This window comes from Dermacentor albipictus, chromosome 6 (genome assembly GCF_038994185.2).
Source record: "Dermacentor albipictus isolate Rhodes 1998 colony chromosome 6, USDA_Dalb.pri_finalv2, whole genome shotgun sequence".
Taxonomy (NCBI): domain Eukaryota; kingdom Metazoa; phylum Arthropoda; class Arachnida; order Ixodida; family Ixodidae; genus Dermacentor; species Dermacentor albipictus.
The window spans coordinates 137,359,761-137,376,482 of record NC_091826.1 but is presented as its reverse complement, the minus strand read 5'-3'; the positions used below and the strand labels follow the sequence as shown (position 1 = coordinate 137,376,482).

At 45.5% G+C, this 16,722-nt stretch overlaps 1 protein-coding gene and 1 pseudogene across 1 annotated transcript in view; both read right to left on the bottom strand.

The window, feature by feature from the left end:
• The window catches only part of LOC135902292 (chitinase-3-like protein 1), an 830,286-nt gene that overhangs the window by 263,474 nt on the left and 550,090 nt on the right, over positions 1-16,722 (bottom strand). The gene's annotated exons all lie outside the window — the stretch shown is intronic.
• LOC135902257 (uncharacterized) lies at positions 10,479-15,289 on the bottom strand (annotated as a pseudogene).

The window sequence follows — 16,722 nt, the reverse complement described above, 5'->3', positions numbered from 1 at the left end:
GACATCTTTTAGACATCAAATAGCTGCTTGCGTGTTTCGTGGGTAACGATGTTGTTGCCACTAATCATAATTATCTTGGTGTGCTCCCTTCTGCTTGAATATGACGAATATGTCATGAATATGACGAATATATATATATGAATTGAATATGACGGACCTTTTCCAAAAACCTTTCCATACCACATACGACTTGGAATTGAGTGGTTGGGCAGGTCCACATGAAACCATTTTTCCCTGTTATCGTTGGGGTCGGGCGTGAAATAGATGGTAGCTAGCCCATGCCGTCGTCCAACTTATTCACGCTGAGGATGTTGTTGAAGCGAGAGACTTGCTCTCATCGAGAACGAGGAATGTGGGATTTATTGTATCTATGTATGTATGTATGTATGCTTTATTTCCACAAAAACTAAATACAGCTTTGCGGGGGTAAAGTGGGGAAAAAAGCTGCTCGTAGCAGCTTGACTAGCCCCAAATACCCTTAAAAATACAAAAAGAAAATAAGGGAGCAGCAGCGCGGAAATACAGTTTTCCCAAGTACACACATATTCAAGCATTACAACATATCATGCACACGCATCGCAAATCAGGCGAGGAGAAAAAAAAAATACAACAAAAACAAGATGTGAGCAAGCAAGCAAAAACACGAAATCTCACTGCACTTCAAAAGCACGCAGACATTGTACAACTCACATATGAGAGAAAAAATCAAGAATATCAGGAGGAGAACAAGTTGCAATATCAATTTTATTAACAATAAGATCGTTTAATAACCGAGGTAGTCTGGAGCACAGCATTTGTGATCCATAGTTTGTGCGCGATTTTGGTACGTGCCAGTACTCTGGCTTTCTTGTGCTGTATGGAGTTTCGTGTAGTTTTAAGTTAGCCATAGAAATAATGTAGTTTGTGTTCTTTTTCTGTTCATTTTTATACGCAAACACTAAACGATACTTTAAAAGGGCCTGTACTCTCGGTGTGTTAAGTTTATGAAATAAATAAGCTGAAGGGAAATCGTATGGTTTATTGCAAATAGCGCGAAGAGCCTTCTTTTGCAGTATGTACAGCTTGTTGATATTTGTGTCAGAAGTGGTAGCCCAGACCGAACAACAATAATTTAAATGGCTGAGAAAAAGTGAATTATATAACAAGCACTTAATAAAGCGAGGAAGATAGTTCAAGGAATAAAATATTCCAGTGATTTGTGAAAGCTTACTAGCAAGAAAATCTATATGGCTCTGCCACGTCATAGTATGATCAAAAAATACACCTAGCGATTTTACCGAGTGTACAAGTTCAATTTTAGAATTGTTCATTAGCAAATCTTCCTCTAGAGTAATTTGCGTGTTCTTAGCGCGAAATAACACCGCCTTAGTTTTTTGTGAATTGATAGTCAAACCGTTGTCAGATGACCATGTGTATAGTTTACTCAAAACTGCATTAGCTCTTATAATCAATTCGGCAGGGGGGTTAGATGAAAAGAATAACGTAGTGTCATCGGCATAGATTACGTAACGCGTATCAACATCAATGTTTACTAAATCATTAATAAAGATATTAAAGAGGAGGGGCCCTAAAATACTGCCCTGGGGTACACCTACATTGACCGACCGAACTTCAGATTTAAAGCTATTTACTTGTACAAACTGCTTTCTATGACCAAGATACGACCTAATCAAGTCAAGTGCATTGCCGCGTATACCGTAATGGTTTAACTTACTAAGCAAGAGATCATGATTTATAGAATCGAAGGCTTTTGAAAAATCGACAAATACTCCCAATGTTAGCAAACGTTTTTCAAAATTATTTAGAATTAGTTCTTTCTGTTCAAGCAAAGCTAGCTGTGTTGACATATTTTTCCGGAAAGCGTACTGATGCTTAGTTATCAAGTTGTGCTTGTCCAGAAAGTCTGATATTCTGCAAAAAATTATCTTTTCCAAGCACTTCGAAAATATAGGGAGAATAGACACAGGTCTATAATTAGGTAGGGCAGTTTTGTCACCTTTTTTGAACAATGCAACTACTTTTGCCATCTGCATTTTATACGGGAACACACCGGTAGAAAGGCATATATTATAAATATGGGCTAGTACTGGAGCGATAATATCTATTACAAATTTAACAGGCTTGATTTTAATGTTATCAGCATCGCAGGAATTGCTATTGTTTAGTGCGGAGAACAGTAAAATTACTTCTGAAGTGTTTGTGGGACGCAAAAGAATTGAATGCACACAGTTCGTTGTAATGAAACGGCAGGCGTTTTCATTCACATTGCGTTTAGGTAGATTAGTGAAATAATTATTAAAACAGTCGGCCAACTTCTCGTCTGGTATGTCCGCTCCATCAGAAATTATTCGCAGTCCTGCCGCTGAAATGGGCACTCTATTCAGCAAAGAATTAAGCCAATGCCATATCTTATTGCTGTCATGGCTGCAAGATGCGAAGGATTGCTTATAAAATGCAGTTTTCGCAGCACGTAATTCCTTAGTTAAACCATTTCGAAATGATTTAAACACTCTTAAATCATCACGATCCCGAGATACGATGAATTTATTGAATAACCTAGCCTTTTCTTTTATCTTTTTAAATAATTGAACAGTAACCCAGGGTTTACGTATCCTTGATGGAGCGGACACTTTAGGAACGGAAGGAAAATGTTTAGCGTAATAAGAAATGAACGTTTCCAGAAAAGCCCCGTAAGCACGATCAGCACTTGTAGCGGCAACAACACTGTCCCACACTACGTGACTTAAGTCATCGCGAAAACACTCTAGCCGTTCTTCAGTTATAATTTGCGAAAAGCAAACTCGTTCTGGTGATCTTTTATCTTTCCGTTTGACAGTGAGGAATACAGGCATGTGATCACTCAAGCTGTATGAAATAGTGCCACATTGAACACTGTTTGATCCGTAGTTAGTAATGAACAAGTCAAGGCATGTGGAGGTATCACAGGTAATTCTGGTAGGAGTATTTATAACATTGGAACACCCATACGTTTTTAAAAGCAATTCAAAATCACGTGTGATATTGCAGTCAGCCATCATGTTTATATTGAAATCGCCACCTCAAATCAATTTATACTCTAATTCAACAATGTATTTTAATAATTTCTCAAAAAAGAGAAAAAAGCCTTGGAGATTACCTCGCGGTGGTCTGTAGATAACAGAATAAACAGTGCGCGCATGTACAGTACAATTTACAGTATTTACACGAGAACGTTACAGTTCATCAGTCTAACGTGACTGAAACAGGTCTGCACCCTGAGGAGCTGCCAACGGCTCTTTAAATACACTATGTCCTCCAACGTGCGTCCAACCTCTTCGGCTATTGAGTGGCCTTCGCTACCACTGAGCGCTTCCGGAGGAGATACTCCTTCGGCGCTCCCCAAGTGCCGGGAGGGTACTGAAAGGCTTGGAAATGAAAAGGTGATGGACATGCTTAAACAGCTAGTAAACACTATGCGTATATTACTCTCCGGATTGGCAACGCCAACTGCACTGTCGGTCGTGGAGAGCACGTTGTTGGGCGAGTCGGTCGTACATACTTAAAGAAGGGAATTGCGCTAAAAAAAGACACGGACGAGTAAGGACATGGACGGGCGCAAACTCGCGACTGATTTTATTCAGAAGAAACACAAATATATATACCTAGATCCTTATTGCTTAATCATTGCCTAAGCGCACATGCCAAGAACGTTTTTTCTTTTTTATACAAATTTATACTGGAATCACTTACACAATCATCACCTGACTTATCAATGTAAAAAGCCTCTGCGAGTTCACGTGCGACCTGGTTACGACTGCGCCTTAAGATTTTGGTTCTAGCCAGCAAAGGCTGGCATGCTTTATCAGGCGTAGCCAGAGGGCATGCACCGCAATGTAAGGGCAAATTTGACCCTTTTTCGTTAACCATAGAGAGCTTGTGTTCCCTTAGTCTTTCATTTATACAACGGCCCGTCTGGCCAATGTAAACTTTTCCGCATGTCAGGGGAATTTCATAGACAACCCCGACGGAACACCTGACAAACTGGGTGGCGTGACGTTTGGTGCAGTCTCGCACGCATTCCTCGCCGGAGACAATCCGGGGGCACAAAGAGGCCAACTTGCGCGGGGCAGAAAATACCACCGGCACACCGTAGCGATTGGCTACATTCTTCAGGTTGTGGGAGACCCTATGAATATAGGGGAGAACCGCCGGTCTGGTCTTCGGTTGACCGCCACCATCTTGAGGTGTTCTAGGTTTCAAGCTTTGCAGAAGCTTCTCTGCCACAGCAGCCACGACGGAAACGGGAAAACCAGCCTTCTGCAACCTGCCAATCTGATTGTTGAGGCTGTCATTTACCAGGTGAACACATGATTTCTGCAGGGCTTCCTTCAGGCACAGCATAACAATGGCGCGTTTTACCGTCTTAGAATGAGCGGACTCAAAAGGCAACAGGTCTTTCCGGGCTCGTGGTGAGTACATCCAACACGTGTGATCTTTTTACATTGATAAGTCAGGTGATGATTGTGTAAGTGATTCCAGTATAAATTTGTATAAAAAAGAAAAAAAACGTTCTTGGCATGTGCGCTTAGGCAATGATTAAGCAATAAGGATCTAGGTATATATATTTGTGTTTCTTCTGAATAAAATCAGTCGCGAGTTTGCGCCCGTCCATGTCCTTACTCGTCCGTGTCTTTTTTTTAGCGCAATTCCCTTCTTTAAGTACTGTCGGTCGTGAAGGCGTTAGATGCTATGGAGCCGCTATTAGCGGCTCTAAAATAAGGGTATTAATCATGGCTCTCGCGATAAAACACTGGACATTGGAACAGAAGATGCATCATTCTGTTATAATGCAACGGAATGCTCGAGGTCTATGCGGTCGCATGCCTGACTTTAGGCAACGAGTATTCAAATACCGCTTCCCAGTGATCGTGATATGCGAGCCAAATCTCACGTCGGAATTTCGCCTTTCCGGATACGTTCAGCTCTGGTCACGTGAAGATGGACCCAAGAGCAAAGTGTTAATGTGTATACGCAGTGACATGACGTTTGTGCGGAACGCGATCACTCCACATGACAGCAATGAATATGTGTGTGTGACACTAAAACATAAACAACATGTGTTTTCGATCATCGGCGCCTACATACCTCCTAGACAAGGACTTGAACTCTCTTATCTATTCACTGTATTACAAAGCTCCCCAGGCCCTCATGTTGTTATTGGAGACTTCAATGCTCATCATCCTTACTGGGGAAGTGCCGCAATGAACTGTCGCGGTAGGAACTTGATGGACTTCATAGACAGTGAAGGTCTGGCTGTCATCAACGATGGATCTCCAACTTGCATCCGCGGCACTACCTACGGAAGTTGCTTAGACCTCACTATTGTATCTCGGAGCCTCCTACCCTTAGTCAACTGGTGCTTGGACATAGAAACGCATGGGAGCGATCATATACCAACATATGTACAGATGAAGTGGTTTGTGCAATCAACTCCACCTGCTGTACGCTGCACTGACTGGTCCACATTCTCTACATCTGTCGAAGAGTACTGCGGAGACATCACTTCACCATCTGATATAGAAGACATTATTGTATCATCAATGCAGAAGACAACTAAGGTCATCAGTGCACCTACATCCAGAACGGCGATTGATATTGAATATGAACGACTCCGAGCGATCCGTCGTAGAGCGGAAAGGAAGGTTAGGCGAACTCACTCGTCATTAGACCTTGTCTTATGTCGACGAGCTCAACGAAAAATACGGCGTCACCTTCAAAAAATGGGAAAACAACGGTGGAGGACCTTCTGTTCGTCTCTGGATCCTCGAAAGCCACTTTCTAGGATCTGGCAGGTAGTACGAAGCCTTCGCGCCCCTCCTCAGCAAAAACATCCTTTCCGTGCTCTAGCACTTCACCAATGTCTGACGGAAGTGCAGGTTGCTGAAGACTTCTGTAAGAGAGTAACCCGTACCGATGTTTCAGCATGTCCAACATTGGATCGACCCGTGCTACCTCCTAAAGATGATCGTCTTGACCTTCCTTTCACGATGCCGGTATTGGAAGCTGCACTTGCTGCGTCTAGACGATCTTCTGCCCCTGGACCTGACGGTATTTCGTATACTGCTCTGTGCCACCTTGGGATGGAAGGTCGGAAAGTCCTGCTGTCATACTATAACGCCACGTGGTCATCCAGTACAGTCCCGAAGCAGTGGAAAACCAGCCGTTTGGTGGCCCTCCTAAAGCCAGGAAAATCGCCTTACGAAATGTCATCTTACCGGCCAGTAGCTTTAGCTAGCTGGGTCGGTAAGGTGATGGAACGGATGGTACTCACTAGACTAGAATGGTTCATGGAAAAGAATGAGCTATATCCTGAAATGATGACCGGATTTAGACATGGCCGGTCTGCAATAGATGGGGTCATTGATCTCGTGTCCACGATCAAACACGAAAAAAAGCGCCACCGACTTGTAGGAGCAGTTTTCTTAGACATAAAAGGGGCTTATGACAATGTACTGCATGAAGCCATTCTTGATGCCCTCAGTAATTTAGGCATCGGCGGCCGTCTCTACATGTGGATTGCAAATTACCTAGATGGTCGTACAGTCTTCATGTCCACGAATGCTGGCGAAACGACAAGACACGCTGTGGTCCGTGGAGTGCCTCAAGGAGGAGTTCTCAGCCCGACTCTTTTCAATGTTGCCCTTATTGGCCTTGCGGAAATAATTCCTGATACAGTACGCATCACTACCTACGCAGACGACATATGCATATGGGCATCCGCAGTCACGCGACCACAAATTCGTGCCAGATTGCAGCGAGCTGTTTCTTTAACGTCTCAGTACCTGCAGTGCCAAGGACTGCAACTGGCCCCAGACAAGAGCGCTGCGATAGCGTTCACACGGAAGCTTATGTGTTGGTATCCAATATGATCAATGGAAATGCCATCCCATATGTCACCCACCACAAATACCTCGGCGTTGTCATTGACCGCGGTGTTTCATGGTCGAAACATGTGGCAATGTTAAAGAAAACAATTAACTGGGCTTGCTCAAGTTTTTCGCTTTCTGGCCGGTATGAAATAGGGTCCATCTGAGCATTCGCTACTCCGGCTGTACCAGGCTCTCTACGTCGGATACATTCGGTATAGCCTGCCAGTTTTATCAAGTATGAGCCCGTCATGTTTGCGTACGCTGGAAAGTGCCCAGGCGCAGATGCTGAAAACATGTCTCGGTGTTCCACGTTGCACCTCAACCTACGGAACAATTGAGGAGGCTCGCGTCACCCCTTTACCTGTCTATCTACGATGCGAACCTCTTCGAGTATTCCTGCGATTGCTTTGCCGTCATGGACGTCATCCCTTATCGAAACTACCCGATATACGGCCGGACTCCACTTTTTCAAGAGCCGTTAAATGCCAAGCATCTGCCATACCAGCATACTTTGCCCCGGCTGACCTTCCACATATGCCCCCATGGGTAATGTCCAAATTACCAGTACGTCTATCTATTCCCGGAATTTCTAAAAAATCGCGAATACCTACCGTCGGCCTCAGAAATTTATCACTTGAATATATGTCGAAAGAATATGACTCCTCGGTGAGCGTGTATACAGACGGCTTGGTCTCGTCGTATGCGTCTGGTGCGGCTTTCGTCGTGCCTGCGCATCAAGTCATTCAACGGTTTTGTCTGCGTAACAAGACGACTACAACATCTACGGAATTAGTGGCAATAAGAGAGGCCGTTCAATATATTGTGCGACAGCCTCCTCAAATATGGACAGTTTTCAGTGACGCAAAATCGGCTCTTCAACTACTTAGAGTGGTGTTGAAAGAAAGCGCTTTTAGAGTGTTGGCTCTTCAAACTGCCGAGCTCTACACTTTAGCGCAAGAAAACGGCCACCACATCACATTTCAGTGGATCCCTAGTCACTGTGGTATACAGGGCAACGAACTGGCCGACGCCGAAGCGAAGAAAGCACTCGAAGAACGAGAGTCGCTGCTTTCAATTCCTTTTTCAAGAGCGGACGCCAACTGTCTCCTCTCTAGTGTCATCCGAAAATTGACAGCAAAGCACTGGGACAATCCGGATAATCGCCACAGACGACTCCAGAGATTGGACCCCACCATGAATTTTAGGCTACCACCAAAAATTCAACGAAGCTGTGCCAGTCTTCTGCACAGACTAAGGCTGGGGGTAGCGTTTACGCGCGGATACGTGTACCTCATGCGACGCACCGAGTCTCCACACTGTGAGGTGTGCAATGTGACTAAGACTATAGGTCATGTGCTTTGTGACTGCCCTAAGTTTGTGAAAGAGCGTGATAGGTTGGTCAAGGACCTTACGCGTCTCGACAGCGCACCGTTGTCGGAGGATGTTATTTTAGGCTCTTGGCCAGACGCTCAGTCTAGTTTCAAGGCCATCAAGGCATTACTGAACTTTTTAAAAATTACGGGCCTGGACTGCAGACTTTGAGCATGCAAAACTGCTTGGCAAATGTTCTACATCTTCCTTCTATCGTCATCGTCACCCATCATGCACCTCTTTCTTCCCTCTTTCTTTCCCTCTTCCCCTTCCCCCAATGCCGAGTAGCTGGCTAGAGGAATATACCTCAGGCCGACCTCTCGGCATTTCGTGTCATTAAACTTCTTTCTCTTCCCTAGATCCCTAGGTGAGGGAAAACGGCCGTTCAACCTGTTACCAATTCGGAGCGTTCAAAGTCACTGTAGCTGACTCGACTTTCAGGGGGAGGGTTTACACCACGACCTACTGTATAAGGGTCGTTGTGGGGCTCTTTATACAGTAGGACGTGGTTTACACACACTTCAGCACAGGTTTCACTGACCACACCTTGGTGAGTGGGTTCTCGCAGACACAGGTTTTGCCCCGAGCAGGCGTCTATTCATCCCAGTATTGACTCCGCAGACAATGGACGCCGCGTCTATCCATGACTTCTAAGCCCCGTGAGACGGCCGCCAGACATCTCTCAGGAGTTCCAACCCTTCTAACAAGCCGTGGAAGCCACCGCGAATCCCCGAAGAATACAATACTTGGTCCGCCGACGGCATTTAGTCATAGTGGCGCCGAAGGGCTGTTGATGAGGCTTCCATGGTTGCTTCTGATAAGCTCGCCACCCTCGCAGCTGCGGCTGGCTGGGAAAATTTTGTAGGCCGGTACCCTTGCAGGTAGTTTGTAACAGCTCCTCCATGGACCAGAAAATCTCGACTGGCCAGTGTTGATAAATGCTGGGCAGGAAGACAATGGCTAGTGGAATGGGGGGGGATGGCTTGGCTTGCAGCGACCAGCTGGGAAATGATGACACTGGCCCACAACATCCAACAAGGATAGGCAACTGCAAAACGAACCGCACAACACAGCTCAGCGGCGAGATATGGGATCTCACTTTAGATCCACTAGGCTTCAAAGAAAACAGAAGTGCAGAAAGAAAAAAAATGCTGCATTTCACTACTACAAGTTGGAAGAAATTTCGTACTGACAAATTGGGCAATCATGGAGGGAGTCCTGCTAAATGAGAGGGGGTGTTCTTGGCGTAACGAGATTAACAATAAGAACCCCAAAATTTAGACGGAATCCCTAAGCGCAAAATTCCATTTAGCCTGCTCAAACCATCCGCATTTCTATGCAAGTTTCCCTTCTTATATCTAACGGAGAAGTTGTATTCTTGGAGAGTGAGGCTCCATCGGAGCAAGTGGCCATTTTTGTGCGACATTGGCTTGAGCCACGTCAGAGGACAGTGGTCGGTCTCGACGATGAACCTCGCTCTGTACAAGTAACACGACTACTTCTGGGCTGCCCAAACTAAACAAGCACATTCCTTCTCGGAAGCACTGTAGGTTTCCTCTCTTACAGTGAGTTTACGGCTTGCATAGAGGATAGGATGTTCCTCATTATCGTCGCCGACCTGACGAAGTACCGCGCCCTTACCGCGCCCTTACTAAGTACCGCTGTCGCTTGCGTCGCACTGAACTATGAAATACGTTGCATAGTCTGGCGCGTGAAGCACAGGACGAGAAACCAATATCGTTTTCAAATTTTGGAAAGCCTTCTTTTTCTCCTTATCCCAGCGCACGCTATTCGGTGCTCCATTTCTGAGGGCGTCCATTAAAGGACTTGGCATTTGAGAGTAATTCGGAATGTACCGTTGATAGTATCCCACAAGTCCCAAAAATGAACGCGCGTCTGTTTTCTTGCGTGGCTGAGACAATGCTCCAATCGCAGCTGTTTTCAGCTCAGCCGACTGTCTCGTGCTTTGGCTGACAATATGGCCCAGATAAGTAACCTGTGAACAGTCAAGCCTACACTTTTCCGCTTTCATCGTTAAGCCGGCTTCCCTCAACCGTGAGAACACCTGTCTGAGGTGCGATACGTGCTGTTCACAGCCGTCCGAAAAAATTGCCACATCATCAAGATAAGGCAAGGCGAACTCCTGATAGTCTTTAAGGACAATATACATTAACTTAGAGAAGCTAAATGGCGTGTTCTTCAGCCCGAAGCTGATGGCGAGAGGGCAAAAAGTGCCTACAGGTGAGTGCCTACAGGTAGCGGCTGGCACTTTCTGAAAGGGGAACTTGCCAGTAACCCCGCACGAGATCTATAGTTGAAATGTATTTAGCAGAGCTAACTCTTTAAATTCGCTCGTCAATGTTGGGTATCGGGTACAGTTGATCCCTAGTGCTGACATTTAACTTCCGTGTGTGGACTAGGGTCCTTGTTAGGGCTTTCTACCAGTATTAGCGCTGACGTGTCACTCTGAGCAGGCTCAATAACTCCCAACTCTAGCATGCGCTCTAGCTCTGTCTCCATAATTTTCTCTTCTTGGAGACACCCTGTAAGGCTTTGATCTTACAGGTTCGGTTGATGTCAGCTCTTTTTCATGCGTTATTAGTTCGGTTCTACCTGGCCAATTCGTGAATCTGTCGAGCTATTCCCCTAACACCCCTTTCAGCTCATCTAGCTGCTCGGGTCTAAGAGCCTACGAGCTTACCGAATGTTTTAGTACTTCTTATAGGTTGATTTCAGATTTAGAGGTCGCCTTATAGTCACTAAACTCGGTACTGTGTCATCCTGTCTGTGGCGGTAGTGTTAACGACCCCGCTCCGCTCTACGTACGGCTTCATCAGATTGCAGTGACATATCCTCACCTCCTTCCTGCGACCGGGCATTTTTAGAGCATAGTTAGTATCTGAAAGGTTGTGCAACACTTTAACGGGCCCGTCCCAGTGAGGTTCAAGCTTGTTTTTTCTTGTAGGTTTAAGGATCATTGCCTGGTCTCCGGCGTTGAACGTACGAAGCCTCGCATTCTTGTCATAATAGAACTTGGCGTTCTTTTGAGCTACTACCATGTTCTTGTCGACTAGTTCTTGGGTTGCACTTAGGCGTGCCAGTAGATTTAGCAGGTATTCTACCACTGTTCCACTTTCTCCTCTTTCCTCCCACATGTTTCTTAATATTGTCAGTGGAGAACGGAGTGTCCGCCCATACACAAGTTCTGCTGGCGAGAACCCTGTAGCTGATGAGGAATCATTCGCAATGCAAACAAAGTGACCGGAACGCAATTCTCCCAGTCCTCCTTCGGTTCGTAACAGAGCGCCCGCAAAACTCGTTAAAAACTGAATGCCACCTCTCTACACTATTTGACTGAGGGTGAAAGACGCATCAACTTTACCCCGCACTTTTGTGAGAATGTGGAAGTCAGTGCGCTGGTGAACACCGGCCCTTAATCCGCCTGAATTTTGGCTGGAAATCCAACTCGTGCGAATATTGTCAAAAGCGCGTCTACTACTTCGGTGGAGCTGAGCTCTTTCAAAGGTATTGCTTCTGGAAACTTTGTAGCCGGACACAGCATGGTAAACAAGTACCTGTAACCCGATTTTGTTTTTGGTAGAAGCCCTACCGTGTCTATCACAAGTCGTCTGAAAGGTTCCGTTATTAAGGGCACCACCTTTAGTGGAGCCTTCCATGTCTCTCCTGGTTTACCCGAGCGCTGGCAGGCGTCGTATGATCTTACATAGTTTTCTATATCTTTGAAACAACCAGGCCAGTAGTATTCTACAAGCAATCTTTCCTTTGATTTGTTTATGCCTTGGTGGCCGGACCACCCATTTCCCTGACAGAGACTCAAAAGGTCCTCCCTGTACTTAGCTGGTACGACTAACTGATCTAAAATCCTACCCTTTCGATCTCTGTAGTGCCGATACAATCCTCCTCTCTCATGTATCGTCACGTTGCGCCTAGCAATGCCTTCTTTAGCTGTGTGGTGTAATTTAGCTAAGCTGTCATCATTCTTTTGCTCCGCTGCCAGTGACTCTCTATCCACACGTAAGAGCTGATCAATGTTCTTTGAGGCCGGTGATAATCACGACCCTGTCTCGCCTGCGAGTGCATCAGCGGGCTCTTCCTGCAGGGGTGAACTTTGACACCCTAGCGATACCCTCTCATTGAGCTGGTCAGCTGGCAGGCTTTCCTCAACAGTTTTTTCATCACTCGAGCCTAGCTCGGATTCGGTTATTGCAGTTATCTCCTTTGCTACTTCCGCTGGAGCAGCTTGTGCATTTTCGGCCGAAAGCGACGCGATTTTACGATCTTGGCCTCGCGTCAATGCCTATACTACGCCTGCTCCCAGTTTAAGCCCCTTTTCACACAGTAACAGATTTGAACGATTCGAAAAGATGTAAGGGTACTGCAGTGACAGAAATTTGGAAACTGCAGCCTCAGTCTCTAACTCCCCGAATGGTCCACTGATTTTGACTTTGGCCATGGGCAGACGCACGCAGTGTTCTTCTGCAACCTGTTTGATCCATGCTACTTCTGCGGTGAAGTCATCTACCGTCACGTAAGACGGATGGACAATGTCGATCGTGGTGGCACTGTCTCTTAGCACTCAGCTTGGTTTGCTATTAACTTGCACGTCGTGAAGATATGGGCTTAAAGTTCCATAGTCTCGTCTTTTTCTTCTGCGTAGGAAAAAAATACAGTGGGCTTCCCGCAGTTTACAGCTATATGTCCCAGTTTGTGGCATTTATAAAAGCGAATTGGTCTAAAAGATTCAAATTTTCTTTTCTGTTCTTTTTGTGCGGTTTCCTCGTTATGTTTGTCCTCGCTCTTTTCTGCGGGCTTTTCCTCCACTTCTACAGGCTCCGATCATCTAGTCTGCGAACCCTTTTTGAACGGAAATGGTTTGCGCGCTCCATTTCGACCGTCCCAATTTCCGTCCTCAGCGTTCAACTTTCTACGCGTTGCGTACTCGTCGGCTAATTCAGCCGCCCTTTCCACAGTGTTTACATTCCCTCTGTCTTGCACCCACGGTTTCACCGCTTGGGGAATGCTTTTGGAAAACTGCTCTAGACACATGCATTCAATGATCATGTCTCTGCTCTCGTACGCTTCCGCACTTATCAGGCATTCAACTAGGTTGGCCTTTAAGGCGTATGCAAACTCTGGATACCCCTCACTATCCTTCTTCCCTATGCTTCTAAACCTTTGCTGAAAAGCTTCGGCTTTTCGAAAGGCGGTATTTCTCCAGAAGACTGGGCTTAATTTTCGCATAATCATATGCATCCTACGCACTGATTCTGGCTATTACTTCCGCAGCCTCACACGGCAACATAGACAGCAACCGCTGTGGCCATGTACTCGGACCAAATTTCATCTCCTCGCAAGTCCTTTCAAAATTTCCTAGGAACAAGCTTATGTCGTTCCCGACCTCAAATGGCTTAAACATCTTGTCCATGCGGTATGATTCTGCCTCCCTTGATCGTCCCAGTATCCCTACACTTCCTTGAGACAACTCCAAACGTTTGATTTCAAGTTCAAGTTGCATTTTTCTTAACTCGCGATCTTTCTCCCGTTCGTCTCTCTCTCTGTGCCGTTCTTCTCTGTCCCGTTCTTTTCTGTCCCGTTCTTGTCTCTCTCTGTCCCGCTTCTCTCTTTTATTTTAAGAAGTTCCAATCCCATATCAATGTCTTCCAAACTAGCTTGTTCGGAAATCAGCTGCAATAATTCTAATTTTAGCATTTCCTTGCGTACGCCTAGGCCCAGTTCCTCACCAAAAATCAACGATTCGTCACTCAGCAGTGTCCTTAACTTTATGATTGCTGTTTTACTGCCTTGGTCCTGCTCGCAAAGCATACCTAGGTAAACACAACAAAGGCAACAATCAACAGTTTAGCTTCCCCATTTTTCTAAACGAAATCACCACAAAATGAAGCCTAGAGAGTCAAAGCAAGAACCAAGCACTCACCGCAGACATAGCACCACGTCACAAAATCCGTCTCGTCGCTATCAGCCAGTTGTTATGGCTGGGGTCGGGCATGAAATGGATGGCAGCTGGCCCATGCGATCGTTCAACTTATCCACGCTGAGGACGCTCTTGAAGGGAGAGACTTGTTCTCATCGAAAACGAGTAAGTCCAATCCCCGGCTGGAAAGTTCTTTAGTTTACTTTTTAATTTTTTGCGCTAACAAACTTACATAGCCTTAGAGGTGCCTGTCAGTTTTTAGCTAAGTATTGATCAAGAGCTACAGAACTTTACACTGCATGACGTCAGACCACATGCGTCAGACAAACCTTCAAACTAAGCGCCAGACAACAGAAGGTCACAAAATATATGAGACCAAAATTTCCTGTTGTGTTTTTCGACTGGGTTGCAGGGCCCATCTTTACGCTGTTCTTATTGGTACAGAAAAGAGCCATGACACCTGCATACGCAAGTCCAACACAAAACGACGGCTTTCTGATGAACGTCACGTCATGTTGTAAAGCACGTTCCATTTCCTAGTCAGTGTTTTGTGGTTGATCTCGGCTTGTTTGGATATTTCTCCACTGTAATGCTGGGCAAATTACATAAAAAATACGGCTCTCTGTGAAATGCAGAAGCTGCGGTTGCTGGTCAAAGCGTATCCTATTTTAAAACTGTGTGTAACCGCTGTGTTGACCAAACGAGGAGGATGGTGTTGACATTAACGTGCAGCGCAAGCGTCTTCTTCAGCGTCTAGACACTGCAGTTCACTTCCCGTACGCACCAGAAGTGCAACAAGGGCGTAATAAAGCGCTGGTACCATTTATGTTTCCCAGAAGATCCGCATACTAAGGTAGCAGTGGGCCATTGTTATGAAGAAACGTGTGGAATGTGTACTTATGTTCTTGTGTAACGTGTACTTGTGTACTTGTGTAAGGGTCCGCAAATTACTGCGCATACGTGTGCTATTATAAGTGAGCTTAATGCTGCCGTATGTTTCAAGCATTCCTGATGACGCAGCAGGGGTAGCCAATGGGATAGCTCACCCGACTGGCATCGTGCGCCCCCGATACGCAACATAGGACGGGGCGGCTGAAAACTCGAGGAAGCGGTTCCGCCGCGGTCGATATTGCTGCACATTTGAATACTTTAAAGTAAATTGCATGTTTACGCGGATCACTTTATTGTGTCACCCAATGACCAGAAGGACCTACCATACCGCCTGAGCACATTTGTAGGAAATCGTAGAAATCGTTTCCGAGTCCCTTTAGACTATTCTTCAAAATCCTACACAGAAAAAGCTGGTTTGTACAGTGGGATTAATATAACTAGTGCAAGTAACACAGGAAAGAGAATAAATGATCTGGTAAAGACACAAGAATGCAGGCAATGTATATGTACCATATGTCACAAGTATGTTTTGCCAAAATGCAAGAACATGCGAGTGCTATGCAGATGGTCAGAACCAAGGTAGCGTTGTTTATCGTCGCTTGCCGCAAGTCAGACAATTTTTTGTATTTCGTCTAAGTACGAAAGCACTAAATAATACTGATTCAACTTTTCAAACATAACATTGAGAGCAAAAATGCCATACAGAAAATTCTAACTATCCAGAAAGATTTCCGATCTAGCCTAAACACAATATGTTTTTTCCAAGCCTGAAAGAAAGCCCACCACACGCGAAACACTAGTCTTTATGCTGCCTCGGTGGTATGTCTGCTCTAGTGTGTTTTACGTGAGGTGAAGCCAGAAAAAAAATGTATTTGCAAATCACAAAGTTTAGCATTTCACAGACTACCGTCTGGATACGTAAAACAGCGCTAAAAAATTAAATGTTCTCACGGATCATGAAATCCCATAGAAAGGTAGGATGTGGACATTTTATGGTCAGTGACAAAGTATTTACAATTGTCCCGCGTACACAAAAAACAACAATAACTAGGCTCTTCCATTGCACACATCGACAAGGGGTCGCTATCAGACGAGTTTTTTTTTGGGTCATTGACCTGATGCAAACAGCAGAGTTTACATGTAGCCTTTCCACAAGCCACTAGGCTAGACACACGGCTTTAGAAATGTTAAAAAGTCGTGTACTTGTATACACTCAGGCTTTTCTGGTGTCACCACCACTACTGAATAATTTTCCTCCACCGATGGTCGCTTAGCGGCTACGGTGTTGCGCTCCCAAGCACAAGGTCGCGTGATCAGATCCGGCCGCGGCGGCCGCATGTCGATGGAGGCGAAGTGTAAAAATGCCCGTGTCGAGTGCATTGGAGGCAGGTTAGGGATCCCCAGGTGGTCAAAATTTATATGGACTGTCTTATGATCAAATCGCCGTTTTGGCTCGTAAAACCCCAGAACTAATTCTTCCTCCACTGCCCGATTCTCATGTGCAGAGTAGCAGGCCAGAGCAAGCTATCGCGCTAACTGGAACGTCTGCCTTTCTGTGAGTAAATCCTTCTCTCTTCAACATAACGAGCGTTCTTTCCT